Genomic DNA, 21,799 nt, shown 5'->3' on the forward strand with positions numbered 1-21,799 from the left:
CATTTTTATATCCTATTTCATTCTTTTTTGTTTCTACCTCCGTTTTTTTCCCATTTTCTTTGGGATTTATTTTGTTAGTCTCATTCTGACTTCTTAGGCTGGTTGGCTTACTTTTGGCTCATCAATTTTTAGCTTTTTAATATTCTAATATAGTCATTAAAATGCTCTGCATTTCCCTTCAAATGCTAATTAGCAGCTTCCAACTTTAATTTGTATTATTTCCACTAGTTTTCAGTTTTGTATGTTTTTCAATTTCTATAGTTCATTGCTGTGTTATTTAAAAATATTTTAAGATTTCTGGGGGCTTCTGGGTGGCTCAGTCGGTTAAGTGTCTGCCTTCAGCTCAAGTCATGATCCCAGGGTCCTGGGATAGAGCCCCACATCAGGCTTCCCTGCCCTGTGGGGAGTCTGCTTCTCTCTGTTCCTCTGCCCCTCTCACTCTGCGCCTTTCCTAGCTCATGCTCTCTCTCTCTCACTCTCTCTCTCTCTCAAATAAAAAATGAAATCTTCAAAAAAGATATTTTAAGATTTCCAAGTATATGAGATATTTTGTTTTGGTTATCTTTTTGGTGAAGATTTTTAATTTAATGCATTGTGGTCAGAGAATGTGACCCAAATGATTATCTTTAAATGTGTTGAGATTTGATTCACAGCCCACCACCTGACATTTATAGAATATTTTGGGAGGAAAGGGATAATTTTTAAGTTCTATGAAGATAAATTCTATTTTGGTGGATTTTTTATATTCCACTTACCTTTTTAGTACTTTAGAGTATGGACAGCTTGGAAGAACTGCTGTTACAAAAGCTGTTTTTAACAACTCAAGCTTTGTAAGTCCTGGGTGTGGTCTGTTTATTGTCTCCTATCTCATAAATCTCAAATATTTATTGTTTTTCTAAGAAAACCATTGTTCTGTTGTTATGAATGCTATTTTGAATTTGATTTTTATTTCTTTTATGCACTTGATTATTACCTTCTTGATTTATTTAATTGGATTTTAGATGACTCTATTGCTGGTTTTTAACATGTAGTTTAATATAGATATATATTTTACCTAGAATTAGTGGTGAAAGCATGTTGTATATAACATAGAGGACAAAAGGTAAATAGGTCAAAAAATGTAAAATTGATCTAAAATGTTTCATATTGGGACAGAATAAGAGAAGACAGTAATATTTGAGTTAAATTGGAAACATTTACATTTACTACTTTGGGGGGATGTTAATAGTTGGTAAAAAAGGAGTTTAAATTAAGTTTAAATTAAATTTGGGAAACGCTTGGCTTAAAATGGCTAAAGATGTTTGCAAGAAGTTCTTGGTCTTAAACCTATTACTATCTTGATAATATCTACCTGAGTTTATACTATTCAGCATTTTCCATACTGGCATAAAACTCCTTTTTTTTCATGGAGGATTTTGTAAAACTGAACATTCTACTGAACCCACATTTATTAAGACTACTTAGGATACCTTTCAGAAAGCTATCATTGTTGAAAATTTCAAAAAATCCTAAAATACAAATTTTAAGGTCTTTATTGAAGAAGTCCTACATCATGAAATTAACTAATATATATTAATTAGTAAGAAAGCCTAATATTTCCCAGTGCTTTAAACATTTCAGAGCACAATGACGTATCTGATTTCATTCAGTCTTCCAAACAGCTGTGTACTCTTGTGAGCTGGGCTTTTTGAGTTTTTCTGGAATCATTAAAGCCTCAAGTTAAACGTGTCTATTCTGTGAATACTGTTAGAAATTCCATTCAGGAATTCTTAATTTTTGTTGCTAAAATTCTTTACATCTTCATTTTTGATTCATTGAAGTAATACATTAGATGAAGCTTTTGTTGTTAAAGAATAGTAACCCAATTAAATTAAAATGGAGAGGTTTTTACCAGTTTATGTTAGCATTTGTAGGTTCTTCTGTGCTGCTTACAGCTCTGTGGATAGTTAACAGTAGCTATTTTAGTTTGACTGATAGAGTTCTGATTGTCAGATTTCATTATTAATGAAAATACAATATTATCTATATCAAGATGGAAATATTGCATTTATTGTATATCTTATTGGAAAAATGAGTTTTGTTTCACTAAGTAAAAATTTCTATTTAAAAATTCTGTGGGGCGCCTGGGTGGCTAAGTTGGTTAAGTGTCTGATTCTTGGTTTCTGCTCAGGTCATGATCTCGGGGTCCTGGGATCCAGCCCAGTGTAGGGCTATTACACTCTCAATGCCAAGTCTGCTTTTTCTCTCCCTCCCCTCTGCTCCTCTCCCTGCTCACATCTGCTCTCTTTCTCTCTCTCTCAAATAAATAAAAATTTTAAAAATTAGATTAAACATTAAAAATCCTGTGATAGACTTTTATTATTTAATTACATATGCACCAATTTTTTTCCAAAACCTTTATTTAAAAATATAATGATACAAGAGTATCTTTGAAATAAGAATTGGAAGTATAGGATTGGTCCTTGACAAAGACTTGGAAAGTCAAATTTTATTTTTCTTTAATTTCCTCCAAAATACCTTTGCTTCCATTTCAGTGCCTCTTTTGTCCATTACTTTGGAAAAGAGGGGGCCCATGTTTTCCTCAAAGGATAGTATAGAAGGGAAGTCTTAATTGACCTCCACTCACGTGAGTTTGCAAATTGATCAATATTCTACTTTTCCATGAAGCCGTAAACATTGGCATTGTATAGGCCCTTCCATGGTGAGCAGACATGCTTATGCTCCTCCGGCAGAGTGGTGTCCTGTCCATGTGTCACACTTTTTGCTCCCAGACATGGGTGTTTGTTCCCGTAACTGCACAATTTAATTTCAAAACTATACGAGTATCGAAGAGGTAATTATTTCTACAAAAACATAGTTAAATGCTTTGAAAATAATCCATAGCTTAATTGCTAAAAAGGAAAAAAAAAGAGCTATCAATTTAGATATGGCTGAGATAACTTATAAAAAGAATCTAGGATTCTGCATCAGTCTGTTTTGCAAATATCTTTAAATTCTCATCTGCTACAAAACAAATCGTAGGTTGTGTACAATGAATTATGTGTTGGGCTTACTAAGAAAGGCTCAGAACTCTAATCAGGTGGCTTTTCTGCAAATATGGGCCTTGGCCCCAAATCTTCCCTGTGTGGGAATGTTAAAGCAAGAACAGATGGGTGGAAAGTTGGGGAAAAGTCAGCTGTTGGGTGTTGGGCGCTTGTAGGGAGAGATTGTCTTCTGATCAACCTGTTGCTCAAAAACTTACAAATGATTTGTCTTTTTATTGGTAATGACAGTTTTATTACCGATCAGTTATGCCATGTAGTTGAAACAGTTCTCCAAAATGATGACATAGAAAAGCAAAGCATGGGGCAGTAAAGTACAAAAATTCAAAGAGTTATAGTAGCCACAGACAGCAATGCAACTAGAACTAACAAGCTATAGTTTGTGTTACAGGCAAATTCACAAATCCTAAAACTTTAGAATAATATACATTATATATCTTTTAGTGTTTTACCTAATGGACTCTCTAAATTATTTATAAAATCTTCCCCCATTAATATGTACCTTCAGCATAGAAGCACTCAAAAATAAATTTACCTGAAATGAGTGTTCTCCCTGTACTTTAGGTCTCTTCCCATCCCTATGCTTGGGATCTTTGAGAAAGTGACCTAAAAGCCATAGTTTGCCATGAAATGTAATGTCCTTGCTGTAAACTTTGAATCAGAAGATTTTGGAGTGTTCAGAGATAGGAAAAAATGAGGTTTGAATTTTAATTTGGAAAACAAGTGTAAGACAGAGCTAGCAGTTATATAATAGATAACATCAAACATTTAAAAAATAGTAGGTATAGTGAGGGCACAGAGCAAAATCTCCGCTGAAGCACTTACTAAACTTTGGTGAAAACTATGACTTGAGAATCTTCTGAATTATGAGATACCGAAGAACATAGTTCGTTGTTGTTGTTTATGTGTTTTTAGTTATCTCAGACAAATTGTAGGCTTTTGTCCATTAGTAGGAGACTAACGTATGGTAAAGTAATAGTCACAGTTTTTTTGTTGTTTTTGTTTTATTATGTTATGTTAATCACCATCCATTACATCATTAGTTTTTGATGTAGTGTTCCATGATTCATTGTTTGCGTATAACACCCAGTGCTCCATGCAGAACGTGCCCTCTTTAATACCCATCACCAGGCTAAACCATCCCCCACCCCTCTCGCCTCTAGAACCCTCAGTTTGTTTTTCAGAGTCCATCGTCTCTCATGGTTCGTCTCCCCCTCCAATTTCCCCCCCTTCATTTTTCCCTTCCTGCTTTTTTTTTTTTTAACATATAATGTATTATTTGTTTCAGAGGTACATGTCTGTGATTCAACAGTCTTACACAATTCACAGTGCTCACCATAGCACATACCCTCCCCAATGTCCATCACCCAGCCACCCCATCCCTCCCACCCCCCACCACTCCAGCAACACTCAGTTTGTTTCCTGAGAGTAAGAATTCCTCATATCAGTGAAATCATATGATGCATGTCTTTCTCTGATTGAAATCATGGATGATGCAGAAACCATACAGGTTGTAACAGAAAAGGCTGGATCTAAATATGAAGAGGGGGAGGAGGTAAGAGGAATCCAGTGCCAAAAATTACTATGTCATAGTTACAGATGCCCTAGAAATAGTTGTATGTTGTACTGAATAACAGCCTGAATCAGCAGTCAGTAATACCCATGTGACGGAAAGAGACAATGCCAGGAAAAATTGTAGTTCTTCTAAGTAACTTCAAACTATGTACTTTCCTAAATGGATATGATTTATTTGTTTTGAATTAAAAGGTAATGTTGAAGGTATGCATTCTTAAAAGATTTCCCATTTAACTGAATGTTTATGAAATAAATAGTTCCAATCACATTGGATAAGATGGCCTCCACTTCATTTAATCCATCTATTTTTCCCACTCTAGGGGATCGACAATATGGAGTATTTTAGGACAACTTGTGTTATATTTTGAACAAATAAAATAAATATTACATAACAAAGAAATTAATTTATAATAGTATGGGTCAGGAACTGGGGTCAGGATGAGAGAATAAATTTGAAATTTGACCTTAATATTTTGTTTAAATCTCATCACTGCTGTGGATGCTTAAGTTTATAACTGGCTATAAGTAATTGTCAGATTAACATATTCTGTCATGGGAAGGTCTGTTTAGGAAAGTTGGCTACTGGGGCGCCTGGGTGGCTCAGTCGTTAAGCGTCTGCCTTCGGCTCAGGTTGTGATCCCGGGGTCCATCAGGCTCCCTGCTCCGTGGGAAGCCTGCTTTTTCCTCTCCCACGTTCCCTGCTTGTGTTCCCTCTCACGCTCTCTATCAAATAAATAAATAAATAAATAAATAAATAAATAAATAAAGGAAAGTTGGCTATTAACTAAACTTGATGTTTACTGGTTATTTTAAAACATTAAACAGAGTAACTGAAAGTACAGTAGATTCTATTTATCATAGTTGTGTAGCTTTTTGACTTTAGCGAAATCCAGCTTTTAGAATTGACACAGTGATTGATTGTTTTAGCCCCGTGTTGAATAACCTGCTCCAGCAGAATGTTTAACTTCGTATTTCTATATAATAAACAAATTCTAAATTTTAGAACAGATACTAAAGTAAAACTGACATCATTCATTTGGGAAGGAGAAATATTGCAGAATTTAAGAGTGATTTTTTTTTTTCAGATAATGTGTTCAGTATAACTTGAATGTGTTATTTGTATCCCCAGTGGTACTTTGAAATATACTGATATGAATTTCTTGTAAGATGCTTTATTTTACTCATACAACTATTTTAGTATTTTAATTTTTTTATAATATCATACATGATATGGTGTGTGTGGTGAAGGCATAGGTTGTCTTTTGTTTACCACAAACATACTTATGATAGTATAAGACTATTAAGTATACTACTATAATATAAACTACTAAGCTTCCTAATGCAAAGAAAAGAAAACGTTTCATTATCATCAGGACAAATAAACTTTTCTCATGGTAATTATAAAGACTTTTTGAAAAAACAATGATTATTGTGTTCAGTTGTGGTTTTATAGAAGAAGCCAATATATTCATATATTTTATATGAATGCATTATTAAGAAACAAGAGAGTAGAAATACATAATCTAAAGTTTAAAATGTATACCTTCAAAACCATACTTTTAAGTTATCTTGGAGAAAAAAACTACATGTATCCAACAAATTAAAACAGATGGCTAATAAATTATGACTATTTGGAAATATGTGTTTTACCGCTCATCATTTTTCTTCGCATCCACAAATACCTTCTTGGAGCTCCTTGTCTAATTATCTTCTATGGATTTGTGATGCTAGGATTTTCTTTCTTTTTTTGTTTAAGAGTTCTGTCTTACCCCATTTCCTTGTATAGACATCATTCTTGACACAAGGGCATTTATGAAATGTAGACAGTAACAGGCAGCAGAAAGACCTGCCTGAGAAAGGCAGAAACCTGTTCTTTCTTTCTCTTAGAAGCAGCACCAGCATAAGCTTTATTTATGGATTAAGTTTAAAAGAAACCTCTTTAAATTATGACTCAGTAGGTCCAATATATAGAGGGGGAAATCTATGGGTGTTTTTTAAAGCCTCTAGGGTGATTTTGATCATCAGTCAAATTTAGAAACCAGTGACTAAGATTAATTTCTGTAGTATTTGCTAGTATGTTTAATTCCAAGCAGGGAGAAACTGGAAATTTTTTTAAATATAAAAAGTACCTCTGGAGCTGAGAGAACTTTTATTTTCTTTAAAAAAATGTTTTTTTTTTTTCTAAGAACAGCTTTTCCTGTCTTTTTGTTAACGAGAGTCAGTGATGGGTGAGGTAGCTATAGACACCTTTGGGACGGACTCAGAAGATCCCAAAGATACAGTGATGAAATATGATCAGCAGGCTGTAGGGGAGGGTCACGAATGTGGATTTTGAAGTGTCTTCTGTTTGAAACCAATTTTCAGAGTCTTGAATTCGATCCAGTATATAGTATGCTACAAGTGGAAAGATTAAACTGGAGCAGTATAATTAGGGTAAGCCACGGCATCTGCACTTGGATCACAGCAACTGAATTTGAAACCAGCTGCAAACTGGTGACTAATCTCTCTGGCAAGCCCACATGAGAGTGTAGGACAATAAGGCAGCCTCAGCCTCATGAGCACATGTTTCTTCAACTTGCCTCTGAGCAGGTGATGGCGATGATGCAATCTGATTATACTTTTGAATGTATTCTAACCACAGTCAACAGTTGAGTCTCGCAAGGGATTTCACAAAAGACTTCAAACCAACGAAATAATTTTTCACATAGTTTCAACTGTAGAAGGCCATGGAAACCAGTATCTTTTTTTTTTTTTCCACCTTAGTGACTGTAGTTCTTTGTGGTACTTTATAGTCTTAAATTTGAGAGATTTTAATTAGTTTTTACATGTGAAACGAAGATGAGAAAAATAATGTGAAAAGAAGAAAGTACTTGAACTTGGAGCTCTTATTCCAAATTGTTCACAACTACTTATACTGATCAATTAATATAATTAAACTGTTCAGACTGTTGAATTCTTTGCATGCAGGAGATGGTGAGTCGGTGGGCTGGGGAGCGTTTCAGTGAAACACTAATCTTTCCATATTCAGAGATGTCCCTCCTTAGCCGTATAACCTGTCCTGATGAGATGATATTTAACAGTGTCTTGAACATTAAAGGTGTTTAATAAATACTCAGTTTGACTTGGACTTGAGCCTTTATATTTCATCTTTGAAGAGAATAATAGTTTCTTGCAGTGTACTACTGAGGGACATGGTGAGGATGAATAAAGCCATCTGTTTGAGAATGTATGGGGGAAAAAATGCAATTGGACCTAAAATATAGTCACAAGTATTATTTCAAATGAATAGTTCAGAGGTAGAATGCTTAGAAACTGCTTATTAATATTAAATTTAAATATAAAAATATATAGCTTTGCAATAAAGAACATGAACTCCCTAAGACCATTGAAATAGAACTTGCAATCTATACACCCCTGAGAATAAAGGGAGGAAAGGAAGTGAAAAAACCCTCACCTGGTGGTACTCACATTTTGTGTACATCAGAATCACTTTGGATGCTTGTCAGAAATGCATATGCCTGGGCTTCATCCCCGTTAATTCTGATTTTGTAGGTTAGGTGTGAGTCTTGGTACCTATTTTAATCATCTTCCTCTGCATCCCTCCCACACGGTAATTTTGATACAACCAAAATTTGAGAATTGTTGAGCCAGATTACTATGGTATGATAGTATAAGACTATTAAATATACTACTATAGTATAAACTACTAAGCTTCCTAATGCAAAAACTTTTCATTATCATCAGGACAAATAAACTTTTCTCATGGTAATTATAAAGACTTTTTGAAAAAACAATGATTATTGTGTTCAGTTGTGGTTTTGTAGAAGAAGCCAATATATTAGTTCATATATTTTTATTTAAACTTCTAATATAAAGGGCATTTTACTGATGAACTAAAGCCTTCAGTGAAGTGAATTGAATGCAGGTATGCCGTGTTCTGGTAATCTGAATTTGTAGGAAGCTGGACTTTGGACTACCCGGAGGAGTGAGTGGTTAGCGTGTGTTGCAGCTTGACTTGTGTCTCCCATAATAGATGTTAACTGAACGTATTGTGGTAATCATTCTGTAATATACACATATATCAAATCATTATGTCGTATACCTTAAACCAATACAATCTTGTTGGTCAGTTATATCTCAACAAAACTAGGGGAAAAGAGCAAGAAAAAAAAGACTTTCAGGGGTTAAGGGAAAGGTGTGGGGGTACAGATTTTTATATGCCTTATTTTTTTAGGGATTTTTTTTTCCTCCTATCTAGTAGCTGGCTAAATTTCCAATTGATTATGGTGATTTTCCTTAGAGATACAGGTGTTTATTTTTATTTTTATTTTATTCCATTAGAGTTAACATGTTTATTTTTATTTATTTATTTTTTTTTTAAGATTTTATTTATTTGACAGAGAGAGAGACAGTGAGAGAGGGAACACAAGCAGGGGGAGTGGGAGAGGGAGAAGCAGGCTCTCCGCCGAGCAGGGAGCCCAATGCGGGGCTCGATCCCAGGACCCTGAGATCATGACCTGAGCCGAAGGTGGACGCTTAATGACTGAGCCACCCAGGCACCCCAACATGTTTATTTTTAAAAGTGAGAATATTGGAATACTTTCTTTAGGTCTTCCTGTACTAATTAGGATTCATGTGCTTCTAAGCAACATTAATTGAATATTAACTAATGTAAAAAACAAATAAATAAGGGAATTTATTTACAAAAAAAAAGACCTACCAACCTCTAGTACCTATGAATATAACCTTATATGGAAATAGAGTCTTTGCAGATGTAATCAGATTCAGATGAGGTCATACTCATTAGAGTGAAACTCCATCTAATGACAGTGTCCTCATAACAAGAGGGAAATTTGGAAACAGAGATACATGTGTGCACACACACACACACACACACACACACAAGGTCATGTGGTGATGCAGGCAGAGACTGGAGTGAGGAAGTTACAAGCCAAAGAACACCAGGGATTGCCAGCAACCTAGGCAGTCCTTGGAAGAAGCTAGAAAGAAGCAAAGAAGTGTTCTCCCCTAGAGAGTTCAGAGAGAACATGACCCTGCTGACCCCTGATTTCAGACTTCAGGCTCCGGAATTGTGAGAGAATAAATTTCTATCATTTTAGTCCGCCAAGTTTGTGGTACTTTTTGTGGCAGTCCTAGGAAACTAATAAGGCATGCGAATGTCTCTTATTTGGATTTTGACCAAAACTAGATTAGAAGGAAAACATTGAAGTTTCTTTTCCCACATACTCTGTGTGTCTAGAGGTTCATGTGCTTTGGACTTGGCGTTGTGGGCAAGTTGGAAATCAGTTTGCGATGTCGGGGAGCCAGTTCACTACTGTTCCCCACCGAAAAGCACTCTACTTCAGCATGACCTTGAGCCATGCAGGGGGCTCCTGCCATTACAACCCAGTTTTTCCTTAAAAGAAGCTCATGTATTTGAGTAAGAACTAAATGGTGATTTCAGAGTTTTGTCCCATAAAATACGGAAGAGACTTTGTCATCAGCACGAACTGGTTACCTTTCCTGAACTTTCACTGGAATGAGAACTCCCATCTCAGGGAAGATCTCTGCGAGTCAATGAATCAACTTCTTGTGCTGCCTCCTTCTCTGATCTTTTGTGCCTGCGCGTGAGGATTTTGGCTACCTGTCCTCTCAGTGATTTGATTGAGCTCCCCATCCAAATGTATTCTCTTCCATTGACCCAGTTTGCAACCCTTGGGACCTCCATTCTATTGTAAAATATCATGGTGAAAAGCACCAGCTTGAAGCCAGTCACACTGATACGAGTTCAGAGATGTGTACACATCTAGAGTGGCTGTTTTGAGCAATACCTTGGCCTTCACTCTAGATACCCCTGTCGCTGGCTTTACATACCTTTACATAGAGGTAGAGTACCTCTCCCTAGGGAAATCCTGGCTCTGGAACTTCTCTGGTGGGGGATGACAGGTAAGTAATTTCATTTCACTGAGTGCCATTTTCCTCATTTGTAAAATTGGGATGATAAAGCCTATTTTAGAGGTTGATACATTGATTAAATGAGTGGCCATATCTCCCATTTGGGAAGCACTCGAGGAGTGTTATCTTTGGCTGCTAGAAGAATAATATCAAGATTCCATCTAGTGCCTTTTCACCGTTCGTTTGCATATCCATTCATTCAACAGTATTTCTAGTGGGTCTACCGTATGCTAGTTACTTCTCTAGGTATCGGGAATAAGCAATGAATATGATAATGCAGTCTGTGCCCTCCTGGAACTGACAGTCCAGTTGGAGAGACAGACTTTAATTATGTGATCACCTGAATAAGTGTAAAACTACAGCATCAATAAGTGCTGTGAGAGCAGATGACCGTGTGTGGAAGTTTGAGGAAGCCTTCCCTAAGTAACATTTGAGCTGGAATGGAAACGTGTATAAGAGTTAACTGAATGGAGAGAGGAGGGGAGATGGAGGGAACAACAAATCATAATGGCTCTTTGGTGGGAGGGCAAATAGCAGTTGGAGGAATTGGAAAAAAGGCCTGTAAGCTGATGTGCAGAGAGCCAGGAGGGAGTGTGGAACTTGACGAGGCGAGGGAGTCAGGCAGACCTTCACACTAGACCTCGTGGGCCCTGCTAATGTCTTTATCAAAAGAGCAGTGGAAACCATGGATGATCACTGAGCTGTGGGTGAGCGTGACATGAACAAATATGGTTTGAAAAGATGCTCCTCCCTTTTTTCCCCTTAATTGAGAAGATTTAGCCCTTTCAGATGGAAGCTGCTCATTCTCACACACTTAGGACTTGGCTTCTGGGATCAGGGTTGTCATTCTGCTGCTGCCACACTGCCATTTCAGTCCATTTCTCATCTACATCATTAATAAGGACGCCATCTTCCAAACTTCATTCCACCTGCCATCTTCTACTCGCTCTAGATTGTGCCCCAGACTTTCCCTGGCCCCTGGACTTGGCTCTCTCCCCTTCCCAGATCCTGTAGTCAGTCTGGGTGACTCTCTTATCCATGGTGATGCCCCAGCTAACACCCCAACTTCAATCCCTTATTCTCCAAAGACTTTGCCTGCCAATGATTTTTACCTTTTCTACTTTAGCAGTTCTCCGCTATGGCCTTGCTCAACATTATATAATCACTCAGAATGGGCTTCTCCTGGAATCTTAAATCTTAAACCCAGAAATCCTATTCTCTGAAGTCAAATGGCCCCTCTTGCATGCCACCATTTCTGCTTGTGTAATTGACAGTTGTTATTTGCTCAGACTCTCACCACTTCTGGACTTCTTTTCTTATCCAGTCTGGAGCCTGTGGTCAGTCATTGCAATGCTGTGAGATCGGGTCTCTCAATTATTTTGATCCCTGCCAGTTTTCAAGTCTGGATAAACCCAACCTTTCCCTTTATCTGCCCCTCCCCCCAGGCTACAAAGCATTCCCACAGAAAATAATAATTGTGCTATAGGCGCTAGAATGTATGGTCGATTTCTAGTTACCTGAACTGTGAGCACTCTTCTTTGCTCCTTGTTCGTCAGCTGTGTCTTCACAGAGTAGATGTCAACCTTGACTGCCCATTGGAATCACCTGCGGTGTTCTAAAACCTACCAATGGCTTGGTTCCACCCCTAGAGATTCTGATGTAGTAGGCCTGGAGTATATGTCACAGGATTAGACATCCCCAGGTGATTCTAATGTGCAGCCAAGGTTGAGAACCACTGTGCTGACCTGCCCACGGAGGCCGACAGACATGTTAACTTCCTTTTGAGCTTTCCACTAGCCCTCACGTTAAGCAGATGATTGTGTCTCATCCAACATCTTTCTTTTTCTAGCTTTAGACCTCCTTATTTTTAATTGCATCCATACTTGCCTGGTTCATTCCTTTTTTAGAGGAAAAAAAATATGCCCACATCCTCATGTTTGACCCCTTCAAAGGCACACTGGGTATCCCTTTCTCCTCCCCTCCTGATCTGAGCCAGGTGATCTGAATGGTTAGGCTTCAGAAGCAGGCATGTGATGATCAGCATGCATTTCACCATAGAAACAGAACTTGGGAGCAATCAAATTAGAGTTTATGTAATCATAAGCAGAATATTGAAAAATGGTGATTTTTAAAGCAAATAAAACCTGATGAGATGTAGCGAGAAGTGATACCTGAAAGTGGGTTGGGACTGGAGAGGGCAGCCGTGGGAGCGGGAGTGGGGGCTTTGCAGATCCAATAAAACTGGTGAACTTTGATTTTCAAATCAAACTTTGAAAGTTTTTTTTTTCCTTCTGAGTGGAAGGAGTAAAATAATCCAATAGATGTTTAAAAAACAGAGCTGTGGTAGCAGTATGGGACATGGTCTGTAGAGGAAACAGGTTTGAGACACGGAGGATATTTGGGAGCTATTTGTAATGGTCGAAGTAAGATGAAGTCTGAACTAGCAGCAGTGGAGATGAAAGGGGAAAAATACCTTCTAGAGATATTTTTAGAGGTAAGAATCAAGAGGATTGGGTCATTTTTCATTTTAGAGTATTATGTTAAAGACTTCTGGGTGTTTAATTTGCTCAGGGCAATTAAATAACCCAAAAGACTTTTTGCTAAATTGCCTATTTATTTCAAAGTTACCTGTCTTAGTCCACTTGGGTGCTATACGAAAATTACCATAAACTGCGTGGCTTATAAACAACAAATTTATTTCTTATAGTTTTGGAGATTGGAAGTCCATGATCGATGCACTGGTAAATTTGGTGTCTGGTGAGGGACCACTTCCTAGTTCATAGGTGGTTGTCTTTTAGCCATGTCCTCACATGGTGGAAGCGGTACAGGACCTCTCTGGGGTCTCTTTCATAAAGGCACTAATCCCATTCATAATACTCCACTCTCATGACCCAATCGCCTCCCAAACGCCTCACCTCCAAAACCATCACCTTGGGGGTTAGGGTTTTAACATACGAATTTGGTGGGGGTTGGGGAGGACACAAACATTTATTCTGTAGCACTGCCCAAAAAAAAGAGACTTCTTAGAAAAAAAATTTTGAAATAATTTGTCTCTTTTTTGGAATGTAATTTTATTTTATTTTTTAAAGATTTTATTTATTAGAGAGAGGGAGAGCATGGGGGGGAGGGGCAGAGGGAGAGAGCAGGGAGCCGGACCTGGGACTCCATCCCAGGACTCTGAGATCATGATCAAGAGTTGGATGCTTAACCGACCGAGCCCCCAGGTGCCCCAGTTCTTGTCCCTTTTAAGAAAACATTTATTGGCATTAGTGAACTGATACGTCTGACTTTTGGTAAACGTAAAAAAGTTGAGTCTCCTATGAAGTTCCAGTTGAGTATTTTTTTCTGAAATTTACTTATCATCCTTAACTGCTATAATCAGTAAATTCAGTGAGGAGAAAGAAGTAGGCAGAATAGTAAAGTGAAAAAATTATTATTTTTTCAGATCTTCTGTGTTCTAGACCTTCTGTTTCCAACACTTCCATGAATATACATCTGGGTATTAGCTTCCTTTTTGTTAATTGCCAGTGTCCTCGTTATCTTTTGCTGTGTAACAAACTACCCAGATTTAGTGGCATCAGATGACAATTTGTGATCATCTCTCATAGTTCTGTGGGTTGACTCGGCATAGCTGGACTGTTCTTGGTTGGGCTCTTTCGTGTGGTTGTAATCAGGTATTGGCTGGGGTCTCTGTCATTACCAAGCTGGACTGGGCTTGATGTCCAGAGTGGCTTATTCACATAACCATCAGTAGATGCTAGGTCAAGTTAAGGCTGGGAAAAGATTATCTATACATAGCCTCTCCATATCACTTGGGTTCTCATAGAATGGTGGCTGGCTTCTAAGGATCAGTGGTCAGAGACACAGGAAGTAGAAGCTACCAAGCCAGCTAAGACCTGGAACCAGTACTGCATCACTTCCACCATGTTCTGTTGGTCAAGGAGCCTCAGGGTGTTCCCAGATTCGGAGCATAGAGAAATAAATACTAGCTCTTGTTGGGGAAATGTTGCTAAGGAACACATGTGATGGGAGATGTTTTGGCCAACTCTGGAAAATAAAATGTGTCCCAGTCAGTGATTATAGATAAGGTAGAGAAAAAGGTAATTACAGAAGGTACTGTGAATATTCTAATCACATTTAAAAAAACTTAATAAGTTTTTAAAGTTATTAAAATATTAAGTTATTAAAAACTTAATAAACTTCTTATTTTGGAATAATTTTAGGTGTACAGAAAAGTCGCAAAGATATCACAGAGCATTTTAGAAATATTTTTCATCTACATCTTACACAGCCATGGTAGATTTGTCAGAACTAAGAAATTAACATTAGTACAATAGTATTAACGAAACCACAGACTTTATCTGGGTTTTACCAGTTTCTCTATAAATGTCTTTTTTGTTGTTCTGGGATCAAATCCAGGATACTGCCTTGCATCTAACCACGTTCTCTTTTAACATGTTAACCAGTCTCTCTCATACTGATTTTTCTCTTTCACAACCCATTAGGAAATGGCTTATTTACAAATATGTATCTTTATAAATAGTAGAATTTTAAAAATGTGGTTTAAGTCAGTTGGAGAATCAGTGATCTCTAAAATATATGTTAGCCTTTTTTGGATGCTGTAAAACATTTTCTAATGAGTTGCTATTAGTCTTCCAACATGGGAAAAATAGTAAAATTTCTAATAGAAATATATAACATCATAGCCATTTTGGGTATTTTTAAAAATTTCCATGTTAACTTTAAACCTTGATCTCTGTTGTATTTGTGACAGAAAAAAAAATTAAAAATGACTTAAATCAGTGTGAATAAGACTTTAACATTGCAGTTTAAATTTATAGACTTCAACATAGCCACCATTTTTTGGTGATCCAACAACATTCAGTCCGATTTTCCACCTCATTGAAAACATTCTCCAGCTGCTGCCCAGTGATTTCATAAATTGCATTCATGATCCTGGCTTGAAGTTCCTTTAAAGAATGTGGTCTGGATGAATACACAGCAGTTTTAACACAGTCCCATAAAATATAGTTCAGTGGGATAGGTCAAGTTTAAAGTTGCACAAGGATTTCATAAACACCCTGAGTAGATGTGCACTAAAACTTTGAATGTGTTACATGGAAAAACCTTATAAAGGATGGCAGTGTTCCAAACGTAGATTGAGTTGGTCATCTATGAAACAATTCCTACTACTGATGGATCTTAATAGTGCCACCTGCTAGTTCTTTCATAGTAAATTGTGTGAAATGACACATTCTGTAAACTGATGAACTACTTATTTATTTAATAAATCCATCAGTGAAAGAAACCTCTGTCCTAAGAAATGGAGCTATTTATTAGACCCAAAAGGTCTTAAGCCAGAAATGTCAGGCATTTTTGTGGACCAAGAGTGTTGCCCTCTGGCATTGTTTTTTTGGTTTTTTGGTTTTTTTTTTAACTGCAGCAAGTAACACACCATACCCAGTTGGTATATTTGTCCTTTATCTGGCAGGAAACTCCAGAATCTCTGGGTAGTTGGGTGAATGCCAAGTTAAACCCCAGAAAGACATCAGTGGTCTTGGCGTATAGTTCTGAAGATACTCCTAGGCTATAAGTGCGCACTGAAGGCTGACATTTTTGGGTGTTTCACTGGTACATTTCCTTTGTTGATTATATTTATTGGTTTAGAGGGAATATCTTTTACCCAGCCGTGACATTGTTATCCTAGAGAACAAAGCAAACCAATATAAATTTCATATTCCTAAATTAGAATTGTGGTCCTCTCGTTAGAATAGACATTGCTCATGTTTTGAAATTAATATGATTATATGAAATGGATGGTACACAGAAAACATAGCAATTGGTGGTAATTATGTCTACAAAGGCTGGTATGTTGGCCGGACGTTGTACAAAATTACTACAGGGCAGTGTTTACTACTGGCCAGTCATGTCAGTTGAAGTTAGGTATTCTGCTAAAATACCTTATTAATTTTCAACTTGTCACTGAACCTTTCTTTAAATGTTTATGAAAACATGTGAATTGTTCATACTTACCTATTTTATGTGCTTAACATACTCTATTTGTATTAGTAGCGTGGAACTCTCTTGAATCCAGCTACCACACACCAAGACAGATTTTGCACTTACTGATAAAATTATGTTTCTGTCATACATGGTACAAATATCTCTCTTTAGAGAAGAAAATATGAGTGCAATTTCTGGCTGTTTTAGATAATTCTGAACTTGTAATTTCCTTGCATCTTCAAAGGATTGTGATCACCTTTGTCTTTTCTTTTTTGATTATAGTCAAGAATTAGCAGTGTATGCTTTAATTATATAGTTTTGTTCTTCCCCACCTTATAAAAAAAAGCTTTTGATCCACATTATTATGATCAACGTTATTATAAAGTTAGTGTAGAATTATAGGCTTAATTAGAGCGTTCCTTTTGAGATATTGTCCTTAGTTCTGTAATCCTGGGAAGATTGCCGTTCACTCATGGAGTCTCAGCAGTTAGTCTACTACAGTGTGAATTGGGAATGCTAGGTGAAATTAAGCCATTAGATTTATCCTAGTGTGAATGTGAATCTCCCGTCAGTTGCCAGAAATTCTCTGGTTCCTGGACTGGTGATGCAGGTAACTTTTACTTATTAAGATTTTTCATTTTAACTAAGGCCTTTAGATTTGAACCGTTAAGTTCATGAATGTAGGAAGCTTATGCTTTTGAAATTATCTTCTCTGTTTAATTAAGCTATATTTTGGTGCTTTTACTTTTCAGAGGTAAACCTTTCTTCTTATTTGGCTTTCGCTTAAGTAAAATAGAAAGATTTGTTATTCTTTATTATATGAAGAAGTATGGAATCATTACCATACATTTGAAGTTTTGTCATAAATACTTAAGATCATGAGGAATATGGTTAAAAGGAAACCATTCACCACACCATACTTGAGAGTAAATGCCTAGCCTAAAAAGCTTTTGTGATCTTTCATTTTCCATTCATCCCCTCGGAATGAAATAGTTACCTATCATTTCCATTAATTTGCATTATCACCTTATGATACATCTTTTTGTTTTTGAAGCAAAATGGTATGCCAGATAATTTTATTTTTTCATTCAAAAAGCATTTTTAATTCCAAATGCATTAATTAAAAATGCTTTGCAATCTCCCACAATGCTCAGGAAATATCTAAGACCTAAGACTCTGATATTAAAAAGCATTTTCATTCAATTGGAATTGTATTACATAGTATATATAAGATTATAAAGTGTTTTATTTATACTCCTAAAAGTGTACTTACTGATCTGTTGTGAACAGGGTGGTGTTAATTTAGTGGCTTCAGCCATGGAACACTTGGGTTTCATAAAACCAGTGGTGTAAAAAAATTTTCAGGAACACATCATATAAATTACTGTTTAATAGACAGTGATTTGTGAAGAGTGATTATGCCTTAAATGAATATTGTTGCAAGGTCAAAGAGAAAAGTTGACATTGGGTGATTGATAGCATAACACTCTTGAGGGCACAGATATTATAGCTAGAGATAACCCATTGTGATATCAGGTTTGAAGGAAAAATAGTGTAATTTAAAGGTTATTTTTTTAAGGTACAATGAGGTGTGTGGGTATACACACACATGCATGTGCACATACTGAAGGCTTCTGCAAACTTTTCATCCAAGTCCACTTGTAGTTTGTTATACACATTTCTTGGAAAACCACTGGCTAAGATGCCACATCTTCATATTCAGAATTAATTCCTATAAAGGCGGTTTTGATTATCTTGATCCTGAAGTTTTACTCTTAACTTCCCCAAAGCCTGCTTCCTTCAGTTTGGAAGGACCTGGGAACACCCATGAATTCCCTCCCATACAGTTTGCCATAGTAGTTGTGTTCCTGAAATTTTGTGCCACCGTCAGGAATGGATCTCTCATTGTGTGTCCATGATTAGAGAGTTCCTTTCTCCGATAAAATCTTTCTATCTCCTGGCAAAGGAGAAGTGGTGGTATTTATTACAAAGAGCTTTGCCATTTGGTGAGAGAGAGAGGGTTATCTTTTGAATATTCTAGTAAAATATGCCAGCTGGATTTTTGTGCTGTCCTTCCCAATGACTTCACTGCATTCTTTTGGGCTTTCCAGATTGCAATTGAGGTTTTCAGTGCTATTAGTTCAGGCTGCACTTAAGTCACTGATATAAATTAGTCCTTTCTCTCCTCGGTTCCCAGTGTGAATATTACACATTCTTACTTGAGAAGCGTGGTCTTTGGAGATGTCTGCTGGTCAGATCGTCCTCCTGAGAATGATCCCTTTTGATTTTTGTAGTTCAGTTTTGAGATCTCTACATGTCTTCTTCCCACATCCCAGCTCTTGGGCTAAGTGGTTGGCTTTAGGTCACAGGTCCATTTTTCCACTTTCCAGTTTGATGAAGGTGGATTTCTGTGCCTCCTCACCTGCTGAGTTTCTACTTCTGTCTTTTTATCTGGAAGAGTTCTGTTTATTTAGATCGTATCTGTTCACTCAGTACTTTCAGATTTAGTTGTCTTTATTCATTTTAGTCCAGTGTGCTCTTCAAATTATCTTATCGATGCAGACCTTCTGATGTGCATGATAGCCCCTATTTACTTGTTTTTGTTTCAGAGAACCTATTTTTCTTCATCTAATCAAGTTCCCATAAATGTTTCTTCCAAACATCTTATTCTTTTCTTTAAGAAAGAGTTCTCTCTCTTTGAATCCTGAGATTGTTTCTTAATGTCTTCATATAGAGTGACAGGGCAAAATAAGTGACAGACTTGGTCCTCAGTGTGTTGAGGTGAGGGTCACTGTGTCTCTCTGAGCTTTGCCGCAGTTCAGAAGGCCGGTGTCATCCCCTACCGATGCCTCCAGCATGCCTGGAGCCTGGCTTCTGGTGGCCGCCTAAGGAGATGGTCACTTCCCCTCTCCTCGCCTTAGGAAATGAACCAAAAACAACGGGGGTGGCCAGAGGTCATCAGACGTCCGGTTTCCCCACAGACCGCGCTGCTTCTCCTGGCGTGATAGCTGCCTTGCTCGACGAGGGTGGTCCTTTTCTTGGCTTGGTCTGCACCCCTGACAGCCAGGTTGTACAACTACATTTTGAGAGTCCTGACGTCTTCTGGAGAAAAAGGAGTTAAGCTTCCAAAAATGTATAAATTTTATATGTTAATTTAGGGGAAACCATTATTGTCTAGTGAATCAGACATCTGGATCTGAATCTCAGCTCTGTGACTTCCCAGCTGGGACTTTGGTGAGTTAATTAACCTCTCTGGGCTTCAGTTTTCCTCAGCTCTGAAAGGAAGATGATGACATGGTCTCAGTAGGGCTGCCATGATGTTTATATCTGAGAATTTATGTAAAATATGCAGCCAGCCCTGGGCCCAGGATGGGTGCTCCCTCAACAGCAATTTCTGCTGAGGTTTCTGCCCATGCTCACCACCAGTTCTTAAATTTGCCTTTTGTTTTGTCCGTGACTTAATCTCTGGAGCAAATAATCTTAGTCACGTTGGAGGATCAAAAGCCTGGAGAAAAACTACCACCATGGTATAAGTGAAAGACAAAACCAGTAGGAAATACTCAGTATTATTTGATTTATTTAACCTGTGACAATTTCCTTTTTTTTTTTGATGACACACCAGTGGTTGTACTATTATTTTAATGTGTGCACTGAGATTTATACAGTTTTAGTTACCCTTATATTTTCATCTAACAGAAGATGATTGTTTTTGCTTTGTTTATCTGCAAGTTTTTGCTAAATTGGTCTCCTTGAAGCTTGGCATATTATCTTTTTATGTGTAGTAATATGAGGAAGAGTGTGGAATGTGGTCAGGTCGCATAATTTTAGAGTAGCCAAATTTTATGATAAAATGCAGAAGCACCATAATATAAGGTTGGTATATTCGCTTCTTTTGGTTTTTTTGTGGTTTTTTTTTTTTTTAGATCTTCAAATTTATTCAGTTTTGGTTTTTTAACAGATTTGGTGACACACGTGCTCTCTCAAAATAAAAAATAAAAAGAAATAAAAAGAAAAGGAAAATATTCAGGATTAGTTCAAAAGAAGCGAATAGCTTGCTATTTTTAGAGAGAGAGAGCGAGCATGTGCGTGCATGTGTGTGCAGGTACAGAGGGGCAGAGGGAGAGGGAGGGAATCTCTCGATCCCATGACCCTGAGGTCATGACCTGAGCTGAAATGAAGAGTCGGATGCTTAACTGACTGAGCCACCCAGGCTCCCCTTTCTTTTTCTTGAAATCTGTTTCCTTGGTTTTGCCCCTCATCTCTTCTGCGTGGTCTCAATAAGCATCTATAGATTTGACTTACAGAACTTATCTTGAGGTTTAATTTAGGTTTTCTTTACTGAGTGGTGCTTCATGCTTGGTGGGAGGCTAAATCCCCTGAATACTTCTCATGGTTAATTGGACCAAATCATTTCCTGCATATTATCTGTGGTGAATTATAGTAAAAGATCCCAGTGAGACACAGTCCACCCTAGTGGCCAGGGGCTTGGCCTCTGAAGCTCAAAGCTCATTAGACCGGAGTTCAGATCTGGTGTATATACCATTAATTAGCTGTTGGTCTTTGGGCAGGTCACTTACTATATGCCTCAGGTTCCCCATCTGTAAAATGGAATAATAATGCTTAATTTATCAGATTGTTGTAAAGGTTAAATGAGATGGTACTTATCAGAGGCTTAGCCCAGCACATGTATACACTAAGTCTTCAATAAACATTAGCCATTATTATGTAATGGAAGAACAGTGTTATTAAGACATTGTCTTACTAATCACCTTAAACCAAGCAACAACATAACCCAGTTTTTCATGTTATCAATTGCAAAAATGTATTCTAAAGCCAAGCTAATAGAAAAAAGTCATTTTCATATATATAGGATAATTATTCTGAATTAATAAGAGGGTCTGTAGACTATTAAACAGTAGGTAGCTATTGAAAGAATTAATCCATTTTCTTAAAGATGTTCAACATATGACCAAGGCCTAGAGTAGGCATTGGAAGGATGTAGTATACTTCATGAAATTTTTCCAGTATGGGATCTGACTCACTGAACTTGAAAATGAAACAAACAAAACAGAAGCTTGTTCTCCCTGTGCCCATGGTGCCAAAAAATAAATCACTGCTAATACAGCAAGTGATGTATTAGCACTGCTAATACATCAAGTCATAAAATTTAAATCATCTCTATTTGAGTTGGATAGCTCAGGGTAGTATTTGACGCTAACCACTGG

At 37.2% G+C, this 21,799-nt stretch overlaps 1 protein-coding gene and 1 pseudogene across 3 annotated transcripts in view; one reads left to right on the forward strand and one right to left on the reverse strand.

Annotated features, from left to right (window-relative positions):
• The window catches only part of UMAD1 (UBAP1-MVB12-associated (UMA) domain containing 1), a 211,971-nt gene that overhangs the window by 61,408 nt on the left and 128,764 nt on the right, over positions 1-21,799 (forward strand). The gene's annotated exons all lie outside the window — the stretch shown is intronic.
• Positions 18,075-19,096, reverse strand: LOC118518049 (5-azacytidine-induced protein 2 pseudogene; annotated as a pseudogene).

This window comes from Halichoerus grypus, chromosome 12 (genome assembly GCF_964656455.1).
Source record: "Halichoerus grypus chromosome 12, mHalGry1.hap1.1, whole genome shotgun sequence".
Classification (NCBI taxonomy): Eukaryota; Metazoa; Chordata; class Mammalia; order Carnivora; family Phocidae; genus Halichoerus; species Halichoerus grypus.